We start from the raw sequence: 20,098 nt of genomic DNA, 5'->3' as shown, positions 1-20,098 counted from the left end.
GTGTGTGTGTGTGTGTGTGTGTGTGTGTGTGTGTGTGTGTGTGTGTGTGCGCACTTGTGTTTGGAGGCAACAGAAATTCTCAGTGTTGCTCACATCCAAACACAACAGGGGAAGACAAACCACTGCCAGATAAATGTCCTACTTAACTATTACACTGTAGTGCAGTTCAGCAAGTACTCACTCCTCCCGTTGTTTCTCTTTTAAATGTGCACACAAACACCTTCCTTGGAAATATCTAACATATGGTTGCATGCTTCTTGCTTGTATCCCAGGGCCAGTTTCCCAGCTGGTTCCCTGAAAGAAAAAAAGGAGGAAAAACAGAAGAGCATCATATTGGAAAAGCAATGACAACGATACACATAAAGAGATAGAAAAATAATAATAATGACAGCAATAACGAGTGAGAGAAATAATGGAAGAACGTGATAGAGAAAAAAGTAGATGAAGGAATCGGTTTTATGCGTCCAGTTCATTCGCAGAGCATGCATCACAGGTTCGGACTGTTAAGTACCTGATAATTAGTTTGCCTTCAAGGCATCAGCCATCATGGTTCTGCATCAACTAAACAGGCCCTATTGGGGTTGACAGTTTTGCTGTGTGATTTCCACACAGATGGAGCAACACCCTGGAAGGAAAAACACAGGAATATATAGCTGAAATAAGAGGACATGTTGGTAGCGTCAAGCTTTTTTCTGTTTTAAAATAGGCACGCCTCGTTGTACCCTAAGCTCTGTCTTATTTAAATGTACCATGACTCCATGGATGTATTATTTTTCATTTTCCACTTTACACCTGTGGTGGGTTTTTTTTTTGCTTTTGCAGGTCATTTGAATATGTTGCCTCTGCATTTGATTTGATGAGGCCATATTTTCTGGTTGTTATCTTTCTCATATTTGCATCTTAGTTGCAGAGAGGCTCTGCATGTTATGTGATACAAGACAAAAAAATGGACACAATTGTATAAAAAGGGCAAACTTGACAGCTGTGCAGTGTTAACAAAATCCAGTTTCAAATACCAGGAACTATTGGAGGGAAAATATGCTAGGCAGCAAGATGAAACGCTGGTCTTTAAAGGTACAGCTCAGTCAATTAAAATATAATCGGAGAGTTAATTTATTTCAGTAATTCACATCTATTCCTTACACAGAGTGGTATATTTACAGCAGTTATTTCTACAAATTTTGATTATCCTGGCTTACAGCTAATAAATATCCAAAATTCAGTTTCTCAGAAAAAGTAATTAGATACATAAGTATAATTTTTTATAAAAACACCCTTAATTACTTACTTCACTGATATACTGACAGACAGTCATCTCCTCTACAATCACATTAAGCCACAAAGGCCATTACTACACAAGTGCTATCCAAGAATGTCAATGGAAAGTTAAGTGGAAGAAAAAACTATGGCATCTATGTGACATACCACATAAATGCAGTGCAAAAAGAGCCTTGACCCAATATTGGATGCATACACTGCACAGTACATAGAGATACAATTTCACCATTTCAGTACAATGAGAATACTGGATTGAAATGACTCTTTTGTTGTTGATTTGAAATAATATATTGTTGGGTTTCATTACCTGTAACTTACAGCCTTATGGCTTACAGCCTGTAAGCCATAATTGTTGAAATTAGTAGAAATAAATACAACAGCAACTAGATATATTGAATTAGATGAAAACAGACAAAAATTTACTTTTTGATAATACTACTGTATATGTATTTGTTAGTAAATGTAATTTAGAAATACAAATGATTATAGCAGTTTTTGTGAAACGACAGCCTGACTGAAGATATGTGTAACTTTCCTCTAAACACAATATGATAAAAGATTGAGATTTCCTGGGAATCTGTTATTAAGGCAAAGCTGCTCTGTAAAATTACAGTCACTCTCTTACCTGTGACAGAGTTTAGAGGAACAAAAGAGTAAAACTATCAGCTGTTTGAAGCAGGACCAAGACCAAAGCAGGTTCTGTGACATTTTGAAAACTGTTTCAGTATATAAGGTTTACAGCAGGTATTTACTTGTCACGTTTTATGTAGATGATGTAGATGGACGTCTGTATACCTTTTGTAGTATTTACTGAAATTAAACTTTTACTCGTCAGAGAAACGTAACTATCTGATGCAAAAGTAATGTAGGACAATAATTAATAAAATCCTGTTCAGGCAAACTGATGCAACTGATTTTTTTTGTTTTGTTTTGTTTGTTTTTTTAACAAGATATAAAAATTGTTTGTTTGTTTCTTTATTCTGACCACTGTCTGCAGAGATGTCCTTCTCATAGCTTTGCAGATCCCCACTTCAGAAAATCTGAACTGTCCCTTTAACTGATTAGATTCTAAAGATCATAGAGATTTCGACTATTGATCTCTGAACAGAAGCCCACCTCATAGAAATATGCTAATTGAATACCTTCAACTGAGGCAAGCATCTCACACAAAACACCCAAGGCAGGCATAATTACTTCCCAGCAACCATACAGAATTAGTTCATATTGTAATTTGACACATCTGGGAGCTGAAAAAAAAAATCAATTTCACACATTGATGCTAATAACTCAACAGCCCCTCCAGACATCATCCTTATTGCTGCTCTGCATTGCCTTTTAGCAAACAAAGTTGTGCGAGGCCTCATCGCCTTCTGCCTTGAAAGAGTTAACGTGTACCTCCACCTCAGCATCCATCATGTTTCTCAGTAACCAGATCATAGCTTCAATCACAGGGAAGATGAGATAGTAGTCTATTAATCTCCCATATTAAGCAGATCCATTTGCGAAAGCAAACGGCCCGGAGAGGCCATCCTTTTCACTTGTTGTCTCTAAATCTGATTAGCAAGTATAACGACATGTTGCTGAGGGTCACAGGAGATATAGATTGGCTCTGCCTGCATCTCCACTCTCGCGCTGTGGCGCTCGTGGAATGAACAAATTCATTTTCAAGAACTCCTGGGGATTCCTGTTGTAGACACCTTGTATATTAGACGGGCAAGATGACGGGGGATGGGCGTCATCTGGAGTGTTTTCATTTGCGAAATACAGCTTTGTTTAGATGAAAATGATTTCATCTAAATACCCCAACTCCTAACACATTATAAATCAGATATTTGCATACTGCATAACAAGACATCTCTTTCTGAAAAATAAAGAATAAATTAGTTTACAAACACATTTGTAGAAGTTAACCCAACATTACTAGGCATTTATTTAAAAAATTAAAAAGCCCAGATGATAATGGCATTGCTTTTGAAACGTGTAATTGATTGTTTCACATATTGTGAGTTACACAGAGGCAACAGGCAAAACCTAAAGCACGCTGCTTCATTGTGTGGCATTATGGGGAAAAATTGGTCTTGAAAAGCAATTAGCCAAAATATCTGGAAGAGAATTTTCACACTTTCTCATGTCTGTTTCACCCTGGACCAGAACTTACAGTCAGAAAGCATCATGTTTCTCATCAAACAATTATATGCAGGTATAAATGGCATTGAAATGTCCAACATCATGTAGTTCAAGAAGGAGACTGGTTCTTTACCCCTGAGATGAGGAGTCACTAGTAGTGTTTCCATTAACCATTTAATTGTGCAAACTGGAATTATGAAATAAATTTGACAGAAGGAGAAAAATATTTATACAGTGTATGTATGTAGATACCTGGTTTCAACTGTGTGCAGTATAAATTAAAAACAACAAAATGCAGTGCAGATGGGCCTTTGCTTAAGCCTCACACTTGTTAATCTCACAAAAGAAGACAGGCATTTTTTTTAATAAATGGAACAGATGTTCAATCTTTTCTGACAGTCGAGCTGCTGGTCTAAATAAAAGAGAAGATGTTCTTTTAGTTAATCTGAATGGCCTGGACCGTATTACCTCTCAAGCAATCAAGTATTTAGATTTTTTCAGGTAATATCAATGAAATGGATAAAGCCTAAAAACTCTTTTTTTTTTTCTTAAAAAAATTACCCAAGATATCTCAAATTCACGCAGTGTGCTAAGTAAACAAAAAGCTGAAGTATTCAATAAATTGGCATTTGTACTTGGTAACAATAATGGTAGGCTTATCTTTGCTTAAGCCTATTTATGAAGGCACAAAAAATCAAACAATTTTAATAGCATTATTGTAACTGTAATAATCAGTATTTTAGAAGCATAAGAATAATTGTTACTTTTTTTATTTTTAAATCAACTGCTTGATTTTGTTTTAGTTATTACGGCTCTACAATTTCCTTGATACTGCAGCGTTTTAAATTGAGATGATCAAACTGTGGGAATCTCATCCCACCCCATGTGACGTTGCGGTTCTGTGTCTCTGCTTCTTTTTAATAGGGACACACATCAAAAACATAAGAAACTGTAGATCATTTAAAATTCATTTTCTGAACACTTCTAATGTTAACATTACCTTATTTGGAGCAGCGTGAAAGAAATAACGACCTATTAAAAAAAAATAAGGTAAAGATGACAAACAATGATTCTATTAAAGTTCTTCTGTTTTTGTGGAGCTTTAATACTAATTTCCTCATAAAGGCTGCCCATCTGTGGCTCTCTTAGAGGTCAGAGTAAAGTAAACGTAATACTGAAGAATACAAAGATGATGTCACTGGGCTTTTTTTAGCCTTTGCACTTCGATACATTCTGGAGGAGAGTTTGCAGCAGCGTTCTGTCAGATATCTGGTTTCGCTCTGTGACTTGGCTGGGGCGATGAAGAGAAGAGAAGGAATATCAGGTTCCAGCTGGGAGCAGTGAGCATTGGGACAGATCTATTTACTTGGGGAAGGTAATTGATTGGGAGGAAAGGTGGTGAGGAGAGAAAGGAAGAAGAGCGGCGGAGGGGGCCAGGAGAGGAGGGTCGGGACATTATTGATCATGTGACTGCTCCTGCCATAACCTCCAATACGCTTTTGTGCTTTTATTGCACCTCAGTGCCAAATAAGACTGTTTCTTGTAAAAACAGGACAGAAAAACAACACAGGTTCGATGAATCGTTAACAGTCGCTTTGCCCATTATGATCAATTTCCCCCCCTTTTTCATTAACATTTCGGCCTCAACAAAAGGTTATATCACATAGCGTGTCTGTACGAACAGGACCTGTCGATAATATCTATGCTTAAAATCATTTTAACGCAGAACCGTCAAAAACAGCTGTCTCCTTGGGACGATTACCGACAGTCGACATGTAAAAGCTTCTTGCTCAGTATTTAAGGGAAATTAAAAAACCTTTACCCTTTACACTAGCCTGTAAATATACTTCAGTTCTTTGCTGCCTTCGCCTTAAACAATAGGAGCGTGCAGTGCTAGGCCACGTAAAGGCAGAGCAACACAAGCGCCGCCATCATGTGCATTGCACCTGTCAATGGGAAATAGCCAGTGAGATGGCGAGCTATGTAGTGCTTTCTGTATGGCATCCACTTTGTGTTGGATAGAGCGCATTAATTATTAACCGGCAGGAGTTGAAGCCATTATAAGAGAAAAACAGTGCCCTGCATCTGGACGCCTTCCTGGTGCCTGTGTGTCAAACGCACGCCTTGGCCTGCTGCGCTCGCCCGGCCGCAGCCACGCCTGCGTGTTACTACAAAGAGGTTTCTAACAGGTCAACTCAAGGTGGAACAAAAATAAAAGTCTCTGCCGCAGGTTAATCATGTAAGATAGTCCGTCTGAAAACATTCAACTTAGCGGTAAAGAATCAATCTTTGCTCTTTATGTTTTACTCTTCTTTGTGTCTGTTGCGATTCAAGCTGAGAAGAAAACTGGATGGGATGTGTTTTATAACCGAGGAGGGAAGTCTGGAGGTGAGCGGGGGGAGAAAGTGGTTTGTCATTTTCAGTTCTCCCGTTCCTCACCTCCACCCCGTCCCACCCAGATGGAGATTTTTCTGTTATTCACTCGGAGGTTATGGTTTTAGATTGAGGGCAAAGCCTGGGGACGGCTGTTTGTTTTGAAGGAATCCAATGTCAGTACAGCTGTAGCAGGACCAGGATTGTTTGCAGAGTTAATGGTAGTTTGATGATGTCATTCTCAGTGACCTGAAGAGAAATTGACCCCTGTTGTGTGAGTGTTTCCAAAATGCCACCCTGCGCAATTATGGTTGGAGTGTCCCTGGGCTGTTGTATGTACGGTTTGTTTTATCTGAGACAGACCACACACGTAAACACACGCACACACACACGCACACACACAGGATACACACTTGCAGGTTGGTTTGCCGAAGCATACCTCCACATCTTGTGAAACCGTATTTGTTGAATGTCAGCAGAAATTTAGTTTGTCGTGTTGAGTGTGAAATAATTTATTCATCAGGAGTGACTTGGAGCAGTTCGCCCTGAACATCTTATAGATTATTCCAGGTATTGACTCTTCTAGATGAATTATTTTAAAATAAACCAGGAAAAGAAGTGTGCATTTACACATGCAGTCACACAAATAGAAAACCCTGATTTAGCGCACAAAGAGCAAGTAACAGAAGAGTAAAATTGCTTTCTTCAGTCGGTATGCTTAGTCATTCTCACGAGTCTTTGAAGTAGATCATTTAAAACATCTGCTGACTGATTGTGTTAACTTTCATTAGTTTAATTGTCTGCCGTTGCGCTGCTACGAGAAAAACATCGCCGCTGAAATATTATGAAGAGTTTAAGACAAAGGGAACAAAAGGGGGAAAAGCACAGAGAGCAAATCTCCAGAGAGATGTATAATTCATGCTCACAACCGAGATTGTTTGGATCTCAGCGAATAGCATTTCGTGTTACAAGATCATCACTGTATCTTTGCTGAGTCCCAGTCTCAGTGGCTTTCGGGTTTGGATAGTCAAGTAGTTGGATTTTGCTCTTTAGGCTTGAGGCACTCAGACTTATTCTCTGAATCTTCACTTGAGGCAAAAAAAAAAATATATATATATATATATATATATATATATATATATATACACACACACACGCACAGCGGATTGCTAGGGGTCTTGGCCTTAAGTGCCTTGCCCAGGTGTGACAGAGGAAGAAGCTGGCATCAAACCTACACTTTTTGTTACTCTTTTGTTTGAGCCAGTCATCCTCTGTGCTGCATTATCATGACTGTACTGTCACTTCACTCAGCTTTCCTATGTCTTCAGTCTTTCTGTAGATTATCTCTTCATCATTTGATTAGTTTGCAGCATAGAAATTTTCATTATCTTTTAAAGTGCTAATCAAATTAAGTGTCTTCAATTACCAGGTAGTTTATGATTAGTAAAATAAACTTTGAAACTTACAGTAAAATGGAGATTGACTCTTTCATTTTTTTGTTTTTTGTTTGCTTGTTTAATATTTAAACTTCAATCCAGAAGTTTCTAGATATAGAAACAATTCTTCTGTGGATAGTTTAAAGTTTTAAACCTTCTGTCATGAAGGGAGATTATTTGAAGTAGTTTTGGTTCTAAATAAAGCTAAACTATATTCTGGGACTGGTAAATCGTCCAGTGGGAAAAACAAAAAAAACATCTGAACTTGCATCATTGAGGTTCAGGTTATGCTTATGTTGCCTCTTTTCAGCAAGAAAACCTGCTACAGACGCAAAAAAAAAAAAAAGTTATAAATGAAGTCATCTTTTTTTTAACTCATCCAATCAATTCTTTGTTCACAGACTGAGTGTCACAAAAAAAGCCAGCCAAACAACAGAGCCACCTTTCACTCTGAAGAAGACAGCACCCTCAGTGAGATGAAGCAGGTAATTTTTGTTTAAATGTTTTCAGTCGTTAGTATTTTTTTTTTTTCTTTGCTATATTTGCTGAGGTAAATGTTTTTAAAGTAGGGATTTACTGGATGTTTTATGTTGAGAACAAACTGTGAGGCATCGCTGTACTCGTCGCCGCATCATAAATTATACAAAAAGAGGATTCCCGTGCGTGTGAAATGGCTTTGTTCACAGTTTGTGTCACATCAGTGCATGTTTAACTAGGCAAAACAAAAGCTACTCAATATTTTAGTGCGCAGAGACTCACAGAATGAAGAGACGTTGCTGCACGGCTGTTCTGTCTCCTCCTGTCTTGTCCCTCCCGTCTGGTGTCCTGCCGTCTCGGGTTTGCAGAAAAGCATTTTCTCAGTAACTAGTACTCCAACCCAGTGTCTTCATGTGAGAATAGTTTCTACCCAGCAAAAAAAACAACAAGAACAAGGACTCTGATCTATTTTTGTTATATGAAATGTAAGTAAAAAAAATAAAGTATGTTCAAGAAAAGAAACATGTTAAAAGAATGAAAAAAATAAACAACACATTAAAAGAAAGACACTGATAGAATAAAAAAATGTCAATCTAAAAAAAAAAAGACATGACAAAAATGGTCTTATGGTTGTTTAGCTTCATGGGAAGTCTGTAACAAAAACGATGTTTTCTGCACAGAGAATATAATAGAAACATTATAGAAATTCATATGCTTAGAGACATGAAGATGAAAAGAATAAATGTATGAAAGAAACAAAATTAAGAATTATATCCCACACAGTAAGGACAATATTATAGCACAGAAATACTGCACATTTATCAGAAATAGTAAATGCTCATAAAGTGTATGTTTATTTATGCATTAGGACAACAAACTATTTCCAATAATAAATAAATTAATTAAAGCTGTGTAAACGGAGATTTGCAATGACACCAGAAATGTTATTAAAATGAGTGAAACTGCAAATAACAGATTGGATGTAAACTTATTTATGCTTGTAACTCGTATTGAGTTTGTTGGAAGCTGAGATGATTGTAAAGTCTAACAGCTGCTAGGAGGAAGGACCTCCTGCTACGCTGCTTTGTGTATTTAGGATGCAGCAGGAAATCCAGAAGTAGTTCCAGAGCCTAAGACCACAGAAACTAAATGCTGCCTCCTCTTGTCTTGTTCTGGTCTTAGGAGCCCTGAATGAACGGCTCTGTAACGACTTCAGAAGTCTACATGGTTCATACCTCACAAGCAACTAAGATGTATTATAGGTCCAAGACAATTCATTACCTTATAGACAAGTAATGTGTTTTGTTTTTTTTTTGTTTTGTTTTTTATCTTTTTCAAGAAACAGGAAGTCAAAATGAGCAGTGATTTAAGGATTCATGTGATATGATTCATTTTCCCAATGATGGGCAAGAACCTGGTTATTTTCTTACAAATTACAATAATCTAACCTTTTAACCTGCTAAATATAAAAGATTCCCTGACTAGAGAGCCTTCATTTTGACTAATGTTTCTCAGATAACTGTATGCTGACAGGCATAATTAAGTTTGTGTCTATAACAACCTGTTCTAGCATGCTGTGCAGGTTTTAGCTCCTTTTAGTCTAGTTGAATCCTCATCTCTAACCTTACCTTTTCTGGGACCAAGACAAAACCTTTTCAGCATTGAGCTAAATGAAATTCTTGCTGATCCACTAATAGAAATTGTTGACACACTGACTCAGTGACTGTAGAGGACTAAGGTCATGTTGTGACCCATTTATAAAGCTTTGAGTTAGTGGCATCAGTATAGTATGTAGTTTCTGTGGTATTGTGAGTTAGACATAGTAAATTGACATTAAATAAAAGTGTCTCATGAACGAAGCCTTGAGGAACCCCATATGTGGTATTTGTTTGCTTTGATTTACACATGAGACAACGTTTCCTAGTTTGCTAAGTGACACAGTTGTGTTACATCTAACCTTTACGTTCTATGTTCATTGTTCCTTTGGCTCCCACCAGTGAGTTTTAATAAACTTAAAAAACTTAAATTTATTAAAATGTATGACCTATGGCTGTGTACTTTCCTTCTGAAAGAAACCATTGTTATTATAAGGAAAATACAGAGTAATGGAAATGTTCTATTATCTTATCTTACAGGTGTAGGTCTTGTTAGCAGCAGGTCATTTTGCATTTTTTGCAGAGGTTGTTTGTTTATTTATTTATTTATTTATTTATTTATTTATTTATTTATTTATTTATTCATTTATTTATTTATTTATATTTGCTGCTTGCTGTGACCCCATCATATTCCGTTTTCGCATCTGTTCAAAGGTCTTAGTATCTTTTTCGTTTTTGTTTTTTTTTCCTCCCGGGTCAACAGCAGAGAAGATCTTAACTTCTCCCTACAATCCACTTAGTGTCCTTGCGCTGGGGTTTGTCTGATTAGGCGTTGGCTAATTAGGTCTGACTTGCCGGGCTTTTAAGTCACTCGCCATCTTCCACGAGGTCTGGTTAAAAGTTGATGGATGGATGAGACATTAAGCGTCAAGATGGAGAAACGGGACTGATGGGAGTTCATGGCATGAGAGTACACCATTGAGGTTGCTCAGCATTTTTGCCATTATCCCTTCTGTGGCTGTCAATTATTCAGCAGCTCATGTAAATGACTCTTGTGGTGGAACTTTGGAACATAACAAAGTTTCAAATAACTTTGTCGACTGCAAAGTAGAATCGGAATGAAAAGTGATTAACACTCACATTCAAAACATTCTGCATCACAGCAAACGCAAGAAACTCTCAAGATCCTGGGATCTCATCGCTGGCCGAGTCTTTTCACCGTCCTAACACGGGAACGCCGCAGCGATGGACGAATCCAGCAGAAATCACCAGATGGATAAGCAGCCAAAGCAGACATTTGAACCGGTGTGGAGGAGGGGAAGAAAAGCCGAGTTGTCAGATATTAATCGAGACATTTTAACTTTGTCATGAGAACATTTGCAAGCTTTAAGGCACACTACTGATGTTTAGCCTGAGGGTGTGACAGACAGGAATGGATGTTGTGCTAAGCAAAGCGTTTGATCTCCAGCATCACGGGAACGCAGGTATCAGAGAGAAGCTCATACCTCTAACAGCTGTTCAGACTCCCTCACAGGATTAGTTCTTTTTTTTATTTTTTTGATTTTGGTGCAAATGGGCAGACAAAGATTTCACTTTGAAGAACTCTCTCTTCTTCAGATCTCTCTAAAAAGTCATGCATTGTTCAGTCAGCGCTGCTCTTTGAAACAAGATAAACACATTTAAGTGAACAGGCTAAACATCGCTCTCCAAAGACGGGCGGTAAGTGTGTGTTAATAGGCCTCACAACACAATTACATGGCTTCCACATAATGGCACTCAAATCAATGAATGGATTCTGCCCCCTACTGTCAATGAGGAACACTACATCTATAATCAATTAGCATGTATTCAATGAGGAAAGATTGCACAGTGAACAGTATTAATAAAAACATTACCATAATTATATTATTATTACCGTGAACCGATTCTTTACTAGGAGTACAGTTTCTGTGCACGACCCAAAAAGCCAGCAATGATAAATTTAACATAAGGCATTGAAATATTATGTGACTGTCCAATTCATATTTATCTGGAGATTTGATGTGCTTGCAATGAAAAGATATAAACCGAGCTTCTGTTTCAAACTTACTTCATTTATTTAATAAATATAAGTCAGAATAAGAATCAGACTTCAACATTCACTCCCTGTAAATTGCAGTGAACACAGCAACCTCTTCTGGACAAACGGTAAAACAAGCAGAAAATGAAATAAATCTTGAAAATCAAAAATAAGCTGCAGTAAAACGATCCAGACAAAATGTAAAGAAATAAAGAATTTGATTGAAGTCATGAAGGTGGGACTGATGTTTTAAAAAAGTTTAAAAGTGAGTCCAGAGATTGCAGTCGTGGATCCTTTGAGACATATAGGAAACAAATCCCCAAATGTCTGGCATTGCATCCCAGAAGATAACTGGCCTGCAAGTTGGATGTAAAAAAAAAAATAAAAATCATAATATTGCCTGTTGAAGCGTTAAAAAGTAATCCATGATCAATGCGTCTGATTAGTTTGCCTTGACAGCACATTGGTGAGCTAATCAGGAAAAAGGGATCAATGGAGCAGTGGACATGCTGCCTCTCATTGCTTCTGTCTTTGGATAACTACAATGTAAATGACTGGGTACTAAAAGAAGATGTACTGGGACGCGCGCTAAAACTCTGCTGCATTGTTCACATGGGAATCTGCTCTTACACCACGCCACTTTTTAATCAATGAAATGTGGAAAAACAAGTCCCTATTACACATCCCTCTCTTACTCTATTATCATCATATCCATCAGAGCTGCTTTTTCTTTTTTTATCCATTTCCAGATCATTTTCTCCAGGCTATAAACTTCACAGCCCTTGTGACAAGTCCTTGCGGTACAATCCGTACTGCTGCCTCTGTTTGCCTCCCTCTTTCACTGAGCTCTACAAGACCAGCAGATGTTGTGCATTGTTCCTCTCAAAGAGAAACTAATTGCTAAACAAAAGGTGCTGGCGTGTCCTGTCGAGTATCCTTGTAAATGTTTTACAGCCGCAGCTCTATTGCTAGTTAAGTGGCTAATTATAAAAGGAGAACAAAAGTGTCTAATTAGGAATGAAGACGGGGAGGAGAAGGAGACTTTTCAACCCACACACTTTTCTTTTACTCAGGGCAGCTGATACGATCAACTGAACATAAATTAAAGTTCCCTGGTTCTTCTAAAGAGCAGTCTGTTTGTCGTTGTTGAACTGAAAAATGCTCTATAGATTTTTTTTTCCTGCATCTAAAAGCTGAGATTTCCATTAAGTATTTGATATTAACCTTAACTTTGTCTTATAGAAATTCTTAAAAACCTTAATTTATGTGAAAACCTTAATTTATGTAAAATAAAAGTGTTCACGGTCTTGTAATATTGTCTCCAAATCATAATGGCTGTAGTTAAACATTAATTATTCTGACTTCTGCATGGATGTTTATATAGCATTTTGCAATTGTACTAAGATGGAACATCATGACATTATTCTCTGATATATTTTTGGATTGTCCCCCCATTAGGTTAGATAAATATAATATTTATATATAAACCACACCAAAAATAAAGTTAAAAAAATACACAAAAACAGAAAAAAAACACACAATAGAACCCTCAGAAAATAAAATACTAATATGACTTCCCAATGTTCATTAAGCAGAGTTGCGTATTTCAGTTCTTCATTAGGTAATTTTAACTTTTTACTCTTTCATTGAAGACTGCATTATTTTACCATGTCTTGAAAAGCATGAAAAACCCTGCTCTGATGTGTGCCTGTGCAGATTCCTCGTTTTGGCCCCTGCACTTATAAAAATGAGTCCCCTGGCCTGATGACATGGCCAAGCTTCAGTATGCATCAGAGGGCCTGTGTCAGCCTGTCCGTGAGAAAACAGAGAGCCCTTGACACTCTGTCTTGACAAAGTTGGGTAATTAACGACAGCGCCTATTAAAGGGAGAATATTCAGCCAGTGATAAATGGCTTTAATAACAGGTCTCTGTTCTTGCTAACAGAGACAGATCCCGCCGCCACCGTCAGCCTGCCCACTAGATAAAACTACCCAGACTCCCATCTCAGCACCCTCTTCATCTTGCCTTTTCCCATCGGCAGTCTTGCTTCTGCTCCGTTTCCTCTTCCCCCCMCCCCCCCCCTCTCTCTCTCTCTAACTTTCGAATTCTTTCCTCTCAGAACCTCCATCTTTCCTGCAGACTGCTCTGTGTCTGCCGCAACTTTTGTTTACCTTTTCGGGGACGAGTCCCGTCAAGCGTCTTTTAACAGATTCAAACTGTGAAATGTCCTCGTAGAACAAACAGGTTCAAGCCCATCAGCCTACCTGCACGCATGGCGCCGCGTGTTCGTGTTTGTTCATGTTTGTCTTGTAAAACGTCGTTAGCCTCTTTGTGTAAGGGCCATGCAAATTGGACAGTTAAGAAGCGCTCGGACCGATTTATGTTCCGGTGCAGCGTTTTAACAGGCCTGCGCTACTGCTTTATGTGCCCTGGTGGGGTTTAGGGCAGGGCTTGACCACGGGGGTCATATTCATCACAGCCTCGTATTATGAGATGGGTCCAGATGTCTGTGCTCATTAGAACAGCACCGAGAGATTTGGAAAACAGAAATGGGATTGAGTTAAACAGCCTCTTTTCCAGCCACAGGCATGATGATTTTATGGTGTCTCAGAAGGAGTGATCAGTATGTGCAAAATAAAAATAAAAATTTAAAATAAAAACATATGTACTTAAAATGTAAGATTACATTTCCTGGTGAACTAATTTTCAAATGGACAAGCCCAGTGCAGCATTTTCAGTGATAATGCTTTCTGTTACCTTCTTTAGTTTTGTTGATCTGCAAATCTTACACTGAATTCTGTTTGCAAATAGCTTTTCTTGGAAACCCATCTCCAGATGTGAAAAAAAAGACTGAGCCCATTTTGTTGTAATTTTATCAGATTTTTCTCTGCAAAACACATGCAGCTGGAGAAATAATAATCTTTTACATATTGCAGAAAATACCTCTTCGCAATATGTCTGTGTAACAAGAGCAATGTGTATTTTTAAAGACGGTTATGATATGGAAGCCGAAAATATTTTTGAGGTGGCATGTCAAATCCAAAACCCACAAGAGATTATTTGTGTTTTATTAAGGAAGTAAGTTGCTAGTTCAGAACTTGAATTTTTAGGTTTTATTAAAAAACATATTTTTTAAAAACCAATGAAGCAACTTAATGATCTTTAAGCTATTGATTTCAAGTACATGCAATCCCACCCTGTAAAAATCAGCTTTTAGACAGACGGACAGACAGAGACAGACCCGTTTTGCATGAGGAGGGCCTTCTCCCTCCAGAATTTTGCTCTTTCTTGCAGGACCAAAAGCAGTGAGTCCATTAAATTCACATGAGAATCTAATTAGGGACCCCCACTAAGCAGCGGATTGGAAGTAGCATTCATTGGGGAGCAGCACTGCCAAGACCCCGACACCCAGAGAGCACCCTCTGCAAGCGAATGGAGAATGACCAAGGAGTCGCTCTGTGACTGACTTGGACCTCTGCTTCCTTGAAGGCACGGATATTCAGAGCTGATTGCTCTCATTAAACTTGTTATAGTGCTATAATTATAATAGTTTGCCTGCAAAAAACTGATGAATTAGTGTGTGGTTACTCTGCGCACGACAACTTTGGGTGACCTTCTAATGGGTGTTTCAGCTTTGTGGACGTACACTCTGGCAAACAGAAAACTACACACCACACCAATTGTAGACGTGTACACATTTGAAGCATGACTATAACAAGAGGTCAATTTGTTCATTTATTCTGAATCCAAGAAGGAAACGCGACATGGCTAGATCTTGTGTTATAATTAGGTGGATAATAGCAGTGAGTGAATTATTGCGCTCTTGTTATTTGAGTCTGTCCTCTGCTGCTCGTCAGATGAGACATCCATGTGACCATAATTCTTATTCTGGCAGCAGCACAGTGACTGATATTGTTTAAATTACACCTCCTTGGGCAGAGCATTTGGAAATGCTTTGCAGATGGGAATTCATCACAAAATGTCAAGGAGAAAATGAGGGGCATCAGAGCTTGATTGCTCTAGCAAAAAATAAAAAAGTGCTATTTTCTAAAAGGAAGTGAATGATGTTATTGGAAACAGTCATCACACAAGAAAGACAGTAAAAAAGAGAATATGTTATGCGTAAAAAATGACTCAAAGCGAGCTTATGGTGGATGTTATCCTACTGGCAAACAGAAAATGAAAACTGACTTCTATCAAGTAAGGAAAGTGAATGTAATCTAATGTAAAATGTTTTCAGATCCTGTCAGTTCTTTCTCCTTTCTCACGTTTCAACTGTCGTGACAATTTCGACCCAAAGCAAGTTTTGACTGCTCTGTCCTAACCAATAATGCGAACGCGTACTTAAGAGCATTTTCTTTTTAGTTGTGTTCAGGATTTGTTAAAGTTCTATTTAATTAAATGTATAAAAGTGAGAAGCATGTAAAAAAAGAAAAAAAAAGAAAAAAAGGTGTAAAACAAAAGAAGTGAGCAAAAGGCCATCAATAACACAGGCCCTGAAGCACAACAGTGTTTAGGGCCAGAGGACAGTTGTTATAACAAACTCTTCACTACAGATTTAAACTATTAAATTTAAACTTAAGTGGGAATTTGTCTTGTGAGAAGGAGGAGGAGGAGAAAGTCTTGAGAAAATATTGCCTGACAGCACTAGCTTGGACACCTTGCACCCCACATAGAGATTTGTTGTGCTGTAGTTCACTGTGGTGGAGGAAAAAGCACAAAAACTGTGACAAAAGCTGTCATTCAAAACACGGAAAGTTTACCTCCACTGAGTTTCTCCCCTTATCTTGCATAGATTCTTTTTTCATAGATGCTATTTTACCATAATCCAGTTAAGAACAGCTATAGAAAATGACAGAAAAGTACAATGTTGCATATAAAGCAAATAATTGCTCCTGGAAAAAATTATTTATTGAGTTTGAGCTCAGCCAATATTTTTTTTCTTTTTTTTCCAGTGTCCATTGTTAACCTCATCTATTTATGTTGTGTACAGATGTGTTTTTTTATTTAAAGATTCAACTGTTATCACTTATTCATGCCTATTTTTTTATTTTATTTTCAATCAGACTGTGTCCGTAAACAAGAGCGGTCCCCGACGTGGAATGGGATACACCTTTGGGAAGTCATTTGTCACCAATTCCCAGTAAGTCAAAGGTATCAGTGTCAATTTACTCACATACTGTATGTTCTATAAATAGCTGCATAAAATGCCAAAATAAACAGTTTTTTTATGTTTCTTAAGGAAGGAGTTGTGACAAACACAATACACTAGAATACACTGACATTACTACATACATCGTAGTGATTGAATATAACATACTATATAGTAAGTTCTTATTTGTGCCTTTAATGCTGGGAAAAATAAATAGTTTTGAGTGTAATTTCTCACAACAGCTTTGCTCTGTTTGGTGTCCATGGATACGTTCTGTTTAGACGGACAGTCTAATCACAGTTTTTCCATCACAAAAACAAATTGTGAAACAGCAGTTTCTGTACACATTAAGAATTCATCCAATGTCTAGTCTTTTATCCCAATCACTTCCAAAAACACAAGAGATTGATGTAATTTTGCTTCAGTTCCAGCTGCTTGACAAACACTGCTCTGAAGTCCTACTGCTCTCATTCTTGCGTCTCACCTTTGCCGTGACGGCTTTGGCCTTTAAGCTTAGCACTGTTATCACAGGAGCTTCACATTTTAACAGGCATTTCATTGCCATCATCTTGCTGAGTGCTCTCCGTCACAATGACCGACAGCTGTTTTGACACATTTTGCAGCAGACACGAGGTTGCAGGCCTCACTTCCAATAAGGCAACACGAAAGAATGTCAGAGACTCCATTTAACTTTATTAGTTTTAAAGCCAGTGGCTACAGTTTTTTTTATGGCCTACTTTCTTGAGCACCTTACAGTGAGATACTGCTGTCTAAACTGTATTATATGTTATAAACTTCCACAAGTACACCGCGCCGGCTATATGGGAATATAAAGCACACATTCACTTTTTATGGCACGCAATTCAATGGGAAATCTTGTGTTGATAGTGTTCTATGGGCTATTGTGGGCTTCCACAAATGGGTCTTGGTGAAACATCCGTCCGTCTCTTACACAATCAGCGTCTCGCGCTCAACTTTGAAATGACAGTATTTTGTACACATGCCTCTGTTGCAGAGCAACACCTCATAATAACTGAACTGTAACCCCACATTTCCAGTTAATAAGATGTGATTCTGCACCATTAAGTTTCTAATGCTGTTTACAACCATGATGTACCTGAATTCAATGTGAAATGATAGAATTCAGATGTTTTTTTGTTAACAAAAATCCTTCATTGGTGGAACAGTACAGCCATATGACTGGACGGTGTATGTTTCTGATTTTTTGACAATCATCTTGTCCCTCTGGTCCTTTACGCACTTTATAATTCTATGTCAACCTGACGAGAGTATCTCAGTGTCGCCCATTGACCCCTAAAGACCTCTGCAATTGTCAGAAACCAAGACAAAACTGGACTATGAAATATAATCCCTTTAAAACAATCACAACAAAATACTACAAAGCGGACTTTATCCAATTTCAGCCACGCATTAAACATTTTTGCAGCGACTGGAACTCGGTTTCCGAAAGTGCCCAAAATGAATTACATTATGGATTATCATGTAATTATGGATCTTTCCAAAGACTGATAGGGCCGGAAAATTGAGTTCTGAATATTTCATAATGCACGGCACCATCTTTGTAGAGGAAATTATTTAGGGATAGCACGCTCATTTGCAGAATGGATAAAGGTTCATTGCGAGTCACCAGAGTGCTGTAATTGGAAAGCTGCCATGATTCAAAGGAATTATTCAAAGATGAGCATGTCTACTCAATAACTGCAAAATCAGTGTGCCGTTAATACTCAGTCACACGCCCCCAAAAAATGCTGAAATGATGGCAAAACCTACTGTGCTGCTGCCCTGTACTTGTTCTCTTAATTGTATCATATATTGTGCAAATATGACATGTAAACAAATGTGATTAATGTGCATTTTGTGTTTTTTTCTACAGATGAGACCAACGCCTTTCCATCATCGCCACTTCAAGCTTCTACACTACGCCTTAAAGTCATGTGATTTAAACCTAAACACTGAACGAAATAATTCACTCGGAGGAAACAGTGATAATATCACTAACTAATTTAGTACATCATTTGACCCACTGTCGTCTGTTTAACAAATCTTAAAGATGAATACATTGCACACTTCCTTGAACTGTTTGAAGTTCAGAAGAAGGATTTTCGTTGTGTCTGGAAAACATGAACAAACAGTTTTGAGAAATGTCTTCTTTAAAAGGCAAATCCAAATGTCAGAGAGACAGATACACAGAGAGCGCTGCCTTCTGGGCGTCGAGCAGAAAAAACTTCAGAATAATATTTTTTCCCAGTTGGAGCGAACTGCAATTACCCATCATCAAACATACAAAGCAGAGTGTTTGCACTCTCATAGCCTGGAGAGGAACATGGTCACTGGTTGCAAAATCACACAAAGGAGACTCAGGAAAAGCAATGTAGGAGTGTTATTGAGATCAGATTTACCTAATTTATGTTGTTGTGATTAGTTGGAGAATAAAATCCACTACAGCTTATTTATAAACTACTGTGTATAAAGGAGTAGTTCCAAATTCTGAGGTTTAATTTTCTCTAAGAAGCTGGGAATTCTCCAGAGCTGCACCCTGCTTGACTGTTTTGACAGATTTTTTTTTATTATTATTATTTTTTTATATGAAAAACGGGTTCACAAATCCAATATTTTTTAAGACCATATAACTTTGAAGTGTTTTAATTCATTGGACTTTTGTGTATGCAACTAACAAACAATTTGAAAAACTCACTTCATAACACCACCTTTAATTTAACCCTTGATTGTAAGCATGTTAAACTCAACAGCAGTGAGCCTTAAGTCCACGCTGCGTACCTACTTATTTGTTTTTGACATTTTTCTTTTACTGTCTTATGTTGCCACATATAGGAGGCCTGGTTAATTACTGACTGTGTTCTTGATAAACATTTTTGAAAGGACAAATAAATTAATTATTTTTAGAAAAACTCTCCAGAAAGAAGTTTGTGTGCCTAGACATTGATGCTTCAGTGTTAAGCTGTGAAACAAGTCTGAATGTTTGTACCCGTTTTTAAAATGTAAATTGTAATGTCTGAGTATTGGTAAATGAGACATCAGAATAGCTATCACTGCTGGTGTGACAATGTTTCAGTTGGTTTATTTATTGGTTTTTAATCTTTCTGTATTACCTGTATATGAGAGAGAGCCACATATTTTTCTTAATTTTTTTAAAGTACTGGTCCGCAAGGAAAACTGCAAGCTAAATAGTCAAATTTAAAAAGTTCTAATGTTCACAGCTCCTTATATAGCTAAGTCTGTGCACTAATATGGAATAACAGATTAGTTCAATATTGAACCAGTGATAATGTTGTTTTTTTTTCCTAACTTGTGAAACAGCGATTTCATGTGGATTTACATCACGGCTGTCTGTCTGTAGTTTCATAAAGTACTTGTCATGACTCTTGATGTTCGTCCTCCATAAAAGTAATGCAGCTTAGTAAATATGATGCATCTTTGAATAATTCGCCATTTAAGGGACTTTGCACTGTACATGCTTATTTATTTTGTTAGCTGGAAGTAAACAAGTTAATCTGCTTAAAATTTGTTAGATCACTTTGTGAATAAATGATGAAAATCCTGTATATTTATCCTGAATCA

The 20,098-nt window shown here is 37.6% G+C and overlaps 2 long non-coding RNA genes across 4 annotated transcripts in view; one reads left to right on the top strand and one right to left on the bottom strand.

Annotated features, from left to right (window-relative positions):
- Positions 1-8,128, bottom strand: part of LOC103461990 (uncharacterized) — a 10,840-nt gene extending 2,712 nt beyond the window's left edge. Inside the window, exons 1-3 of the long non-coding RNA XR_533250.2 lie at positions 7,974-8,128; positions 512-625; positions 182-294 (exon numbers count right to left, since the gene is read on the bottom strand). This is a non-coding gene — a long non-coding RNA (uncharacterized LOC103461990). The remainder of the gene's footprint in view (positions 1-181; positions 295-511; positions 626-7,973) is intronic.
- Positions 1-20,098, top strand: part of LOC103461991 (uncharacterized) — a 41,040-nt gene extending 20,942 nt beyond the window's left edge. For 2 of the 3 annotated variants that reach the window (XR_533252.2, XR_533251.2), the window contains exons 4-6: positions 7,616-7,699; positions 16,413-16,489; positions 18,393-20,097. This is a non-coding gene — a long non-coding RNA (uncharacterized LOC103461991). Of the gene's footprint in view, positions 1-7,615; positions 7,700-16,412; positions 16,501-18,392 lie in introns of all 3 variants that reach the window. The other variant, XR_533253.2, reaches the window with a different exon arrangement.

The sequence above is a fragment of the Poecilia reticulata genome, linkage group LG3 (genome assembly GCF_000633615.1).
Source record: "Poecilia reticulata strain Guanapo linkage group LG3, Guppy_female_1.0+MT, whole genome shotgun sequence".
Classification (NCBI taxonomy): domain Eukaryota; kingdom Metazoa; phylum Chordata; class Actinopteri; order Cyprinodontiformes; family Poeciliidae; genus Poecilia; species Poecilia reticulata.
The sequence above is the reverse complement of the archived record's forward strand: the minus strand, read 5'-3'. Positions and strand labels throughout refer to the sequence as shown.